Source organism: Simochromis diagramma, unplaced genomic scaffold, assembly GCF_900408965.1.
Source record: "Simochromis diagramma unplaced genomic scaffold, fSimDia1.1 OVJJ01000317.1, whole genome shotgun sequence".
Lineage (NCBI taxonomy): Eukaryota > Metazoa > Chordata > Actinopteri > Cichliformes > Cichlidae > Simochromis > Simochromis diagramma.
The window spans coordinates 101,867-115,601 of record NW_024386994.1 but is presented as its reverse complement, the minus strand read 5'-3'; the positions used below and the strand labels follow the sequence as shown (position 1 = coordinate 115,601).

Sequence of the window (13,735 nt, the reverse complement as noted above, 5' to 3'; positions counted from 1 at the left end):
CTGAGGCAGAGTGTGAAAGTGTTTGTCTGTTTATGCATTTGTGTGATAGACATAGAAGCTTTTCATGCCACCTTTTGCCGAAAGTGTCCTGGGACAGGCTCTAGTCTGAACCTTGAGCAGATTACAGCAGTTTTTTTAGATTGTATTAATTGATCATAGAAAAACTGTTTTTATCAGTGTGGTTTTAAACAGAAATTCTAGCAAACAGTCCACAATACTAGAAATAGGAAGCAAGAAAATGGTTAAATGACTGAGTTGATCATTTTCTATCTATAGCGGTGCCAAAGAGTCCAGTTTTCTTATATGGAAACAATCAAAACTGTTGAATGGCTTGATGGTTGAAAAGCAGCAAACAGTAATGTAATAGTTATAATCTGCTCCGAATGTTTTCAAAGTTTAAAACATGTATATTGTATTTCTGCGTGCAGTATGTATTCATATGATATTGTATTTTGAGCAGAGAAACAGCTAAATCTGACATTTTATTCGATGTACTCAAGGATTTAATTAAACCATATGGAAATGATTTATTCCGCATGCGAAAAGGATCGTTTTAGCCAGGTCTGCTTTGCCAAGTGCTTTGGCCGCTCTGTGTAATAGTTTCTAACAAAGCAGTGGCTCAGAAATTATTATAAGTTCACTTCTTATGTACACCCTGGACAGGTCTCCAGTCTGTCGCAGGGCTAACACACAGAGACAGACGACCATTCGCACTCACATTCAGTCCCGCATTCACACCTGTGGGCAATTTGGATTGATTAATTAACCTATCCCCACTAACTGCAAGTCTTTAGACTGTACGAGGAAGCCGGAGTACCCAGAAAGAACCCATGGAAACATGGGCAGAGCATGCTGTGCAGCAACAGTGCTAACCACCGTGCCACCATGCTGCCATTCATTAATTCAATGCAAAAATTAAATTTGTGAATGGCACCAATTTATTGGGGCTCATAACTGGAGTATTTATAGGAATGAGGGGCAGTGGCTGGCAGCATTGTGTAAAAACCTTACTCTCAATACCAAACAAACCAAAACGTCATCATGGAGGCACAGAGTTAGCCCAACCCCTCTCCACATCAACTTATGATGGAGTCATATCTCTGAGGGTCGTTGGTTAGCTAATACAACATCTGTGGTGGAAAAGGCTCAGCACCGCCTCCAATTCTTGATGGTTGTAAGGAAGAATAAGCTGGAAGAGAGGTTGCGGGTGACCTTTTTACCCCGTTACAGTTGAGAGTGTGCTGACATGTTTCATTCCATTGAAATTCAGAATACACTTTATTATTTTACTTTTTTATTCTATAAAATTCTATTATTATTGACATATAAGGCTCTACATGGACAGTTCCCTGCTTATATAGCAGAGCTTCTGAGACCTTATTCATGCAGCCTGTTTCTGATTTTCTAACCAGGGTCTCCTAACTGACTGTCGCTCTGATTTTTAAAACCAGAGGTGATCGTTCTTGTGAGGCTGTAGCACCCAAACTGTGGAACAGCCTTCCTCAATCAATCAGGTGATTCTGTTATTTTAAACAGTTTTAAACATCTGCTGAAAACTTATTTTAATAGGTTAGCTTTCCCTTAATCTTTCACCTTTATTTACTTTATTTTATTTTGCTTGTATGGCCAAAAATACCAATGACCATTCACTTGATTCATCTTCTGCTTTATATTATCCATCTCACGCCCACCCTCATGGCCAATTTAGAATCGCCAAATAACCTTTAGAAGTGAGAGGAAACCAAGGCAGCTGCAGAAAACCACACTACTGCACCTGTCTATAATTATCACTGAAAATGTTTTTCAGTTACTTCTGTTTGAAAAAGAAACATAACTCTAAGTTCTTTTGGTGAGATTCAGATGTTGCAGCCCTTCTATGTATCAGTTTACACAAGCAACCAGCATTCAGTTCACTTATTTTGTGTGACCATCTATGAGAACACACTCAGTCATAATTAAAGTGCTTAATTGGACTTTAATAATACAATACTACAATTGTATTGTTGTACAATAATACAATAATACTTCAACCTAACAAAACATAGACTTGTTTAGCATTTTATCATATTAAATGTAAACTTAGTTCAATTAACTTTGGCCATTTGAATCAGTTTTAATGATCAGTTATATTTTTTACATATTTGAGGTTGGATGTTTCCATATACTGACAATCACATATATCTCCTGCCTATAAATATTTTCTCATTTTGAGGTCATTGTCTTCTATTTATTCCTGTGGCAATATAATATTATTTCCCTGTGTCAGACTAGAGTTGTCATGGAGATGAATACATTTAGTGCTATGAAAAAGTATTTTGCCCCTCTCCTGATATTTTAGTATTTTCTTGAGTAGTTGTCACACGTCTTTCAGATTATCGAACAAATGTTATCATTAGACAAAAATTAGTCAATACAAAATGCAGTTTTTAAATAATGATATCATTTATTATTCATTTGTTATTAATAAAAAAAAAAAGATATCCAGACCTACCTGGCCCTATGTGAAAAAGTAATGTGGAACAAGTAGTTATTACATTTTGTGCTAAATCACATTAGGCCAATTCTTGTAAAATAGCTTCTAATATTACAATTTGTTTGATGATATGAAATCTTTAAAGTGTAACAAAAATGCAAAAAATAAAGAAATCAGGAAAATACTTTTGACAGGACTCTATGCGTGTGTAGGTGGTTGGCATCTGAATGGCAGTCATCAGTAACAGAAGTCTTTCAGGTGTGGAATACAGTGAAGACCTCTCTCTCTCTCACCTTCAGGCAGGAAGGAGTTTTTTCACTTTATGTAATTAAGTCTAGAATAATTGCTCAGAGGTTCCTCTCCTCCCTCTCGCTCTCTTTTCTTCTTTTTACTTGACAGAGGAATGTAATTAAAAAAGGAGAGAGAGCTTTCCCGAGGTTTGATCATTGTCTCCAACTTCTAATGGAGAGCTTAGACCTGCTGTCTATCATCAACAGTGAGTCAGGGAGAAGAAGGCGATACTGGGAGAACACTAAAGGTACACGAATCCAAAAGTGAGGAGGAAAATGACATAGAAAGACAGGAAACAGCTGAGGTAAAAAGAGCATCATGCAGTCAGAGAAAATATAAAAAGAAGAGAAATGTAATGGCGCTGAGACAATGGTGTTTTCAAATCAGTTAAAATTTCTAACAATGAATGCCTTTTTAAGTTAGGCTTCTTTTTTTCACTCTGATGTAGTCTGAAGTGAGTTTCTGAAGGAAAATGATAAATGTCAGGGATTTACCTCAATCTGCCAATGCAGAACTTGTTCTTTGATAACTGATCGATAAAGAATGAGTAAACCATTATAAAGCAATTAGTCATGTTTGAAATCCTTTATGAAGGGGGACTTTTTGCAAATTGAAGGAATAAATGTATCCAGGCAGGTTATATAATATATATCCTCAACAACTCCCCTCAGTATCGCCGCCATCGGACAGAAGTGAGCTTCGCTGACTCATCAGCTCATATCAGACTGCTTTCATTAAGTTGTACAGCTCACTCCAGAGTAAATACACATGGACACCAGCTGAGGTAAACAACAGGCTGACATCCTACACTCATTACAGATGAAGGTCGCCAGAGTTGTTTGTAGTACAGCAGCCAGTGCTGCTAGGATTATGTCTTCAATTGGGAGAACTAAGAAAACAAAATTCATATGACTGGAATCTGCAATCTCCTGACATCTGTTGATGAGATTTTACACAGTCTACCTATAATTTGACCAAATGAAAATGTCTTGTATGTTGTCTACAAAACCTTGAATGATATTATATTGGTCTTGAGTGGGGATTTGAAGGATGTGAAACTACTGTTTCCATGCCCAACACTGAAGCTTCTCTCTTGCTTTAAGATTCAGTTGCTGGAGTCAGCCTATTTAAATGTTTTTTAGATAATATGTGTTCACTTCAGAGCTGTACAAAGACAAAGGCAAATATAGATCCTGCATTCTGAGACAATGGTGGCTATGAGGGAGTAGGAGGCAGAATACTGAGTCTTTGCCTATTGTTTTGGAAAACGATGTTTTTTAATATAGCCAAACTAATGATTCACACCTATTATGCATCTAATTTGTAGGTAAATTTTCAGACATATTCATACTAGCAAACATAGCTGGACTGGCCATCGGGCATACCGGGCAAGGTGATTTTTCGTTTTTATGGGCCGATGATTTTTTTTTTTTTATTTATTTATTTATTTTTATAACAGTATAAACAATGAAAGGTGGTGGATTGGCCTGATGCTGGCAGATGTGTAAAAATAACTCAGTTGTTTGGTGGCTATGGCGGAGCTGCCACAAGAGGCCAGGTGGATGAGGGAAAGGTGAGGCAGGAGGAGCAGAGACCCGAGGCAGCCGCCAGTCCGAGTGTCAGGTGAGCTGAACTTCAGGTAAGAAGTTATGACCTGCAGTCTATCTGGGTCAGATATAAACCAAGTTTAGTTGGAGTTTATTTTCGTTGTGCTGACTTTTTGCCATCAGTTACAATAACTCGTACTGCGTGCTAGCTAGCATGACGGAGTTTCTACAGCTGGGTGGGTGCTATGTTACTGATAGTGAACTTTATTTTATTGATAAGGTTAGTTAGTAGAGTTGCCAACCGTCCCCTAAAAAACGGAATCGTCCCGTATTCAGAGAAAATATTACGCGTTTCGTATTGAGGTGAAAAGGAACACAGTTTGTCCCGGACTTCAGCTAGAATGGAAAAAGACACAAAGCTGGAGTTTTTCTCTGTCTTTACGCTGTCAGCTGTCTCTTCTTCTCTCATTCAATCGTGAAACTGATCAATGATCAGCTGATCGGCTTTTCTCTCGTGTTTGTTTATCGCCCACTATGTGCCAGAAAGAGGAAACCAGCGGTTGTCGTGCTAAACAACAGCTGTTTAAGCTTGAGCAGCTGTTGTTAGAATTTATTTAATATTAATTTCTAGTATCAGCTGATGTTTGCTGGAGCCACAGCTGTAAAGCTGCTGGTCATGATGTCGGTTTGGTTATCTGGTGAGAGGGAAACATGAAGATGAAAGCAGGAGATGTCGTTACTGAATCATAAGAGCTGAACAGGTGATGGAGAAACAGGTTTACCTTTTAGGTGGCATGAATGAGTTGAAGGGAAGTTATGAACTGTTTCTGAGAGACAAATAACACCAGGATCCTTTTCTAAGTAGCTGACAGCTGGCAACTGTGCAGGGGCGTGTCTAGCAAAGCTTTGCCAGGGGGGCGGGTGGGGCATTAACAGGGAGAGGGGGGCACAAAGACATACTTTTCTTTCTTATTCTCATTTAAAATATTTAGCTTTTATTAAATAATTATCTGAATCTTACAACCAAAGTTTTTATCTGATGTACAACGTATAGAAATCATACATATACCATCAAAACAGTGTACATCACTGTCACAACAGTGTTTGTTTTCATTCAAAGGCTTTATGATTTTTCCTATAATACCTGGTGGGCCGGTCTCTAGTCAAAGTTTTTTGTCCCAGTCCAGCCCTGCTAGCTAAAGCTGCTGTAGAACAGAAAAAAGAAAAAAAAATGACACAAAAAGGGAGAAGAGTATATCAAGGCCTATGTCAGTCCCAATCTCTGTGCTCTGGGAGGCTTCAAATGGAGGGAGAAGCTACAGGGCTGAATCTGGGACAGGCCCCACACAAAACAAACCCACATCATTCTGCACTGTATCTACCCGTGTCAATCTCAGAGTTACCACACACTTACTGGAATTGCCACTTTCTTTTTCATTTTAATTGTGAAATATTATTTAATGACATGACAACAAGCAAGCAAAGCTGAGCAATTAAAAAAATGTATCTTTGACAGCCATTTCAAACAATCTTTTTAAAAGGGTTAGAGGTAGGATTACACCTGGTTCTGCATGAAAATTACATCTCACGTCATGTCAGTTTAAACTATTGGTGCGCATTTCACACAGTTTGCACATAATTAAATAGACAGTATTAAAAAGTATAAACAGTGGTTATTTAGGCCAGCAGTGAGTGGATCAAATGTTTTCTTAGGTGGGCACACTGATAAAGTACACATTGATCAAATCAAATAGAAACATAGTTTTAACTGTGTTAAAATCCATGAATTATGGTATATATGACAGTAAGCTTGTCTCTAAAACTTCTTTTTTTTAAAAATATTTTTATATATTAATGCATGTCTGCATCAATGAATGAATAGAGAGAAATATACATAAATTATGAGCAAATGTGGGTTAAATGGAAAAGAACTGGTTCTTATATAACGCTTTTCTACTCTCCCGGAGCATTCAAAGTGCTGTGTACAACATGCCTCATTCACACCCACTCATACAATGTACAGAAGGAACTGTACTTAAGTGCAATCTAAGCATTCACACACATTCACACTCCAGTGGATGCATCGGAGAGCAACTTGGGGTTAGTATCTTGCCCAAGAGTACTTGGCATGCAGACTGGGGAAGCCAAGGATCGAACCACCAACCTTCCAGTCGGTAGCTGATCTGCTCTACCACCTTAGCCACAGCCACCCCATAAGTAAAAATCATAAAATCATAAATCAACTCCCCATAAGGAGTAAAATCAGTATTGACCTGCATCATGAATCTGACAGACTGGGAATCCACAGTGTTGGACAGCAGCTTCAGACGGTAGTCCTTGTTCTTGTCTGGCCCACCAATACTGTGAGTTGGTGGGTCAGCACCCTAACTGGAACCTGCCGCAACAGGTTCAAGTGTCTGTATGCTGAACTCACAAGGACTAGCATTACAAACTGTAGCATGAGACAGTAGACTTTAAGTACATTTACATGATGAGAAAATCAATTAATATAAATCTGATGACTCTTTTACTAATTATCACCAGTGTTCAGGTCATCACTGGAAAGAAATTACTATAGTACACTTTACTTGTTCCACACACCAATGCACATCCCTGCATTGGACAGAGGACAGACATACAAAACCACCAACACAACACAGCTGAAAAAGCCCAAGGAGACTTCAAAGTGATCGCCACAGTTATTCTGCTCTTGAATCATGTACAGAGAGAAATGGAGGCTACAATGTTCCCAGCATGACTACTCATTACTATCTTTGTTAGCTGCTGAAGAGTAGGCCAAGCTGCTTGGCTAGTGTTAGCATACACTTAACTTTAACATCATTCTGGGTTCTTGGATAGCTTTGCATTAGCTTGAGACTGTACAGATGTTTTTGCACAATAAAAATAAAAGTAATGTTCATCTCCACTCCACTTAAAAGATGTAGACTGTTGCACCACTGTCCTCCCTCCAGCACATGAACTGAAAAGGACTGAAGATAGGGCTAGTGTTCAGCAAAAACACGTTACATTACTGCGTTACTAAAAAATGTATTGTGATTAAAGTAATGCATTACTTACTAATGCATTACTTTAATCACATTATTTGTCATTGTATTAAAAAAAAAACTTGGGTGTGTTTCCTGTCACATTTACAGCCCCTGCCAGCCTCTCAATATTATTTTTTCAGTGCATTAGGTTGTAAAGTTTGGTATAAAGAATATGCATTTGAACTTCATGCTCTTCAACTACTGGTCCTCTCAGACTGGTGATTTTCCACACCCTCAGTGTGTGTGTGTGTGTGTGTGTGTGTGTGTGTGTGTGTGTGTGTGTGTGTGTGTGTGTGTTTTCATCTAAACTCAAGCCAAGATGTAGGACTTTGCTGAAACTGGTCACCTCCATTGTAACACAAATGGAGCTGCCTGGGAGGAAGCTAATGGACTGTCGGACTGTCACACTGTCGCAAAGCTGGCCAAAAAAACACACTGCCAGACCTCTCACACCTCTATCTCTGACACCTCTGACAATGTGTTGTTCATGTTTGGCTTTCTGATTCCCCATTCTAACCACTTCTCACCTCACCTTAGAGAAGTGCAGTGACAAAAATGCTGGAAAGAGTCAGGACTGGCTTCTGAGCAAGAGGCTTTTGCTAAGTCTTTAAATTTGAAACTGATTGTACTGGGAATGAATATTGAAGTGATACAATATCCATTCAACATTATGGATGAACCTGTTTGAGGATTGATTGAAAATATTGACAAAGTTGAAACCACACTTGAAACTAGTGGAATTACCACAGTGGAAGATATTATAAAAGTGAATATAAGACCAAATAGTATCATAAAAATCGTTTTTGCTCCTCTAACTCAACAAGAAATGTCATAGTTGTTATTGGGTTTAGACAGAAGTGGAGTTTGAAGCTACAATCTTGACCTCGGGCAAAACAGTCTCAACTCAAGGTCATTTCATAGCTTGTTGCTGAGTTACTGAGATTGGAGTCAAAAACAGTTTTTTAAGGTAACATTGCTTTTTCAGTCTTCTAGAAAGTTAAAAATGTTCGAAATGATCAAACAGACATACAATACTCTCAAACTTTCAAACTACTCTAGGCTTTAAAATGAGCCTCTCATGTTCTTTGTCCTAATCCTCCACAAAAAGAACATTATTATAGGTATTCAGGCACTATATGCCCTGCTAATTCATTCAAATGAAATGGCTGTTTGGTCCTTATGCAAACCACTTCAGCAAGATGACCTTGATTTCACACTCTGTCCAAATAGCATGACTATATTTTGATATGACAAGAACTACCTGAAGAGGATTTGTTTCATTGGTGATATGAAACAATCCTGAAATACACTGCAAACAAATCTTAAACTAAGATGGTACAACAGAGATGTGCAGTACTTTAGGTAGGGCACGAGGGAGACTCATGTCATAAATAAAAGGTGGTTGTCTGATCAAAACTTCCATCCATCCTTGTTTAGTTTAATAACCACCACAAGACTAAAGGGAAGGACTAACTGAGCATCTTCTGAAACTTGTTATGCTGTCTGGTGATATCCTCTTGCCTCCCATGCTGCGTTCCCCTCCCAGTTCTTCCTAACAGACCATGGCTCAGTAAGCTGTGGTCACATGGGGCCCTCTCTCCCAGTGGAAGCTAGAACTCAAGCAATTTATATATGTAATTGAGTGGAAAGGAACTGTACCAGGAACTGCACTAGTATGCCTGTGTATGGGTATGTTTATGTGTGTTGACCCAGATGTTAATAACAAAGAAACATTCTAATGTATACGACTAGGTCCTAACTAATTAGGTTTATCTTCTTTTATATCTGTCTGTCACTCATTGCTGAAATCTGGGAAGGTTCACTTACAGTTTTCCAAAACATGGCTACATGGCAGGCCATTGAATCTTTCCTACGAGTTCATAACAAAGTTACGAGAAACAAAAATGTATTGTGAATTATAGATAGCAGGCTGAATATAAGGATAACAAGGCTACTGAAAGCTATTTTTGAGATAATTACCTTGAACATGGCGTGGAGTCCTTCATTGATTTATTACTTTCACAACTGTGTACCTAACCTGTGGAAGAAACAAGAAAAAAACACTAAATATAGAATAATATTTGCAAAATAACAATTCAAACGGTATCCTACATCGACTTCTCTCATTTTTCTGTGCACATGTACAGTAAGTACACAATTCATTTGCATAGGTGTGCATTTGTGCCGGTGTGCTTGTATCGTGCAAAAGCTTTCTCCATTCTCAAGACTTGAGGTTTTCATCAGCCATATCAGCCTGCAGCCATAAAACCCTTCAGCTGTTCAAAGATGTGTCATGCAAAACAAATGCACATTCTCATTCTTCTCTGGGCATAGACCTTCATGTTGTTCATGTTCCAACTGCACACCAGCACTCTTTTATAAGCTGTTTTAATCTGCCAAGAAGATTGTGCTGCTTTATAATTGACAGCGGGAACTGATCATTGTTGACACACATCAGAGAGTATCAGCTCTATAATCTGAGCAACTGTGATCGAAAGATTATCAAACATCGCACAGATTACGCAAGCTCTTCCCAAAGCCACACTGGTGTTTAAGCCGTTTTGCAGATTAAAAAGAGCTGAGTTTTGTTCCTATAAGTCCCCTTAATGTGTCACACTCCAGAAGTCTCCACAGCAGACACAGGAAGTTTAGAGTCTGCTTTTATCTGCCATGCACAATAGGAGCACTGTGCTTTGCTAAGCTTGAGCTATTACTCGGAGGAAATCGTTATGAAGGAAGAATGTATCAAAGTCCTTTGATTGTGGAGGATCATAACTTGTGCGAAAGGAATTGTCTGTCTGCCCTCCCCCGATCCCATTTTTTGAAGCCTCACTGAAAAGTTCACCTTCATATCTGTCAGTTGGTTAGTCAAGCTCAGTTTCAACTCTGTAAAGATTTGAAGGCATTCCTCCGAGCCTACAGTTTGACAAGACTGCCACTTGTTGGTAAGTCAGGTTATTGCGCCATGAGGATGAGTGCATCAGTGGCACACTCATCTTTTACAAACTCCTACATTATTTTCTGTGGTTTCTGTGGTGAATAATAAAAGATAAAACAATTTTAAGATTCGTTTTAGCAATTTTGTCCCATTTTGAGTTTCCCAGGTTGAAACCCAATAAGGGAACAATGCATGAATATGGAGGGGTTACAAGACGTTTAAGTACCACAAAATGCACAACTCACAATAGTGCATAGAATAGAAAAGGTTTATTTTTTTGGCTAAGGTTTTGAATTTAATTTTAAACTCCTTTCACTTAAGGTCTCAAAAAGACCAGTACAATCAAATGGAACTGCAAAGACTTCTCAAGTGATTTAGTAATACACTTTAAGCTTAGAAATATCTCAACTTGGAGTCCTCAGTGTGTAAATGGTAATGGTAAATGGACTTGTTCTTATATAGCGCTTTTCTACTCTGTCTGAGCACTCAAAGCGCTGTGTGTGTCACCTACTAGATTTCAAAAACGCTCTCATTCTGTTTCTAGTCCCATGATGCAATTGAGCAGCATTTCCCCTCCTCAGCCTGACTACTAACAGCCAACACCTCCTGTGCAAACAGATACTTTCAGTTAAACAGCGTGTTTTCATTTAAATCTCTGATGACAAAAAAAAAGATAATCTGATGACATCAAGGTTAGTCAAAAGCTTCCATAGGCTTAGTAGTGGACATTGTGACAAAAACAAACAAGCAAGCAAACAAATTTAAAGACTGAATGAAAAGCATTTCATAAAAAACGAATAATTAAAAATACTATCTAAAAGTATAATTGTGTTTAGCTTCGTTGCATGATGATCTGTGTTTCACTGTTGCTAAAACTACAGAAATCTAGTTACAAATGCAAACACATCAAGAGCATGACCTTTGTGGTAGTACAGATTTTTATTGTTTATTTATTTGTAACTTTTTTTTGTTTTTTGCTAAGCTTATAGTACTCAGTACCTCTGAGTAGCGAGTTTCAGGTTGTTTTGGGTGAGATTATGCAACTTCACCAACTGACACAATCATATTCATAAGAGCCGGTACACCTTTATGCTTCTTTTTCAAGCATTTGTCATCTCACTGTACATTTGTCTCCATTTGTTGATATGATGTGTATATGTGAGGTGGGACTGTGTACGTGTGTGTCCTGAGGATGTTCAGTGTTTGTCTTAGCTTAACTAGGCTAAACCGAGTGACATCCTTTAAATGATGACATGTTGGCACAGGAGGGCTGACCGATTGATGGACCTGCCCCACAGGGACATGAGGCAAAACCACAGTGAGAAGTGTGTGCCAAAACAGCTGTCATCAGGCTTTATACCATAGAAGCCAAAAGACTTTGTAAACACATGTAAATATGAGATTGGGAGCGGTCATTTTGGTAGAAATTAAGGATAGTAATTGTTTGCTGACTTCCTACATCCACAGGGTGAACTTGAGCTTTTCAGTGGAGCTTTTTAGCTGTAAACAACAAATACACCAGGTCCAGATGCTATGCTGACATTTTCTAAATTAACTGTATTATAAGAAATAAAGTCTTCTTTCCTGCTGTTCTAACAACATCATTCTACTCCTCTTCCTTGTTGACCATGCTCTGCCTGCAAAACAAACACCAAGCTTTTAATTGACTGTGGTGCTAACGGAAGTTACACCCAACTCACACACAGTTCTCAAGTATCAACCCAGAAAGATGTGTTATTCTACACACACTCCTTAATTGAAGTCATGATGAGAATCCTAATAGGGGTTGTGTGTGTGTGCGTGTGTACCTGTTTAGACATTTTTCTGGGGACCAACAACCCTTAAGGGGACCAAAATCTCAGTCCCCTCAAGTTTTAGCGTCAGGTTTACAATTAGGTTATGGTTATAGGTTTAGTCTCCAAAAGTTGATTCTGTTCATCTGGACCTAGCGTTTTTGTGGGAGAAAAGTTGAGCATGCATCAAGAAGTTATAGGTTTAGGGTAAGGGCTTTTGTGATATTGAAGCTGTTCTGATGACTATAAAAAGAAATGACAGGTGAAGATTTGCCAGAAATGTGTTCAGAAATTAGGCATACATAATACAAATCACTGAACATATTAAATACGGACAAAGAATAAAATAGCACAGTGTTAGTTTAGCTATAAAAGTAGTAATGATTTTTTTCTTTTTCTAGAAACGGACAGTATAAAAGATGGACATAGACACTGGTTTTACACCAGCTTTGTGTTTCTTTAGATAAAAACAAAACAGAGGTTGGATTAAAGGATAATAAAAGAAAAGATCGACAGCAAGGACAAAGAGGAAATACTACTGGAGTAGATTTCTGTGAACATGAGCAATGCTCTTCTAGAAGCAAATATGTAACATGAAATTTCCAGGTTAAGCCCTACCTGCTTTGATAGGGAGACAGAAATCTCTCAAGTACTCTCTCAAGATTTTGTGTAATCACTGCCCTAAAGAGCTTTAAACTTGTACAGTATACTTTTTTATTTTATTTGATCTTTTTGGGTGTTTTTTTGGCTTCCTGCTGAAAAAAACCCATCCTTCCTGCTGTTTTTTGTTTTCTGGCGATTTAAAGGAACCATTCGATTTCTGAGTTTAGGTCTAGTTGTCAAAGCATCAAGTGTGTGGATGCTCTCCAGCAGGTGTGACTGATTTTTGACCAAAGAGATCGATGGACTGGTTATTCAAAAATTACTAAAAGGGCCTTCTGTAACACAAGGCCCTGAAAGAAATCCAGATCAGGCAGATAACCCATAAGTTTCTTGGCCTACTGGGACACTGAAGTGAACATTATTAAAACTGTGCTTTCCCTGCTTTGATGAGCCAAACATGCTGTGTAAGAGGCATATTGCGTCCAGGTTTATGTAATAAATTTACCCAAGGATAAGCATACAAATATGAAGCTTTTCCTTTCTAATACTAAAGTACTGAACTCCCTCTAGAAGGAGCTACTGTAACCTTTGAAAACACTATTAAATATACCATTGAATACAAATTGCTTTCGGCAAGGTTGAATATTAAGGTTCTTTTGGAAGTGAAGGAGGAATATAGGCATTAAAAAGGGATTTTTTTCTTTCTTTGTACATGGACAAAAGCATGCAGTCTTAAAATAAGAATTAAAAGCATTTGCAGTACCTTGACAATTTCCTATGAGTTGATTTATTTGTTTGCTCAATTGTTTCTGCCCACACAAAATACTTATTTTTTTAAAATAGCCATTACATGTTGAATATCCCTTTCATTAAAATTATATCTCTGGTTTGCATCCATTAATCTTTGCTGAAACATTTGTTAAGTAACAATACAGCTAGTTACTTTATTGCATTTCTCTGACTGAGGACACTTTTTATAAGGAGTTGCTGTAAACAACCAAAAACCCTCATGGGATAGCTTGCCACCTCTCACGCACTGTTAA

General features: G+C 38.1%; 1 protein-coding gene across 7 annotated transcripts in view; it reads left to right on the top strand.

Annotated features, from left to right (window-relative positions):
* The window catches only part of sorcs2 (sortilin-related VPS10 domain containing receptor 2), a 365,070-nt gene that overhangs the window by 253,157 nt on the left and 98,178 nt on the right, over positions 1–13,735 (top strand). The window lies entirely within an intron of this gene.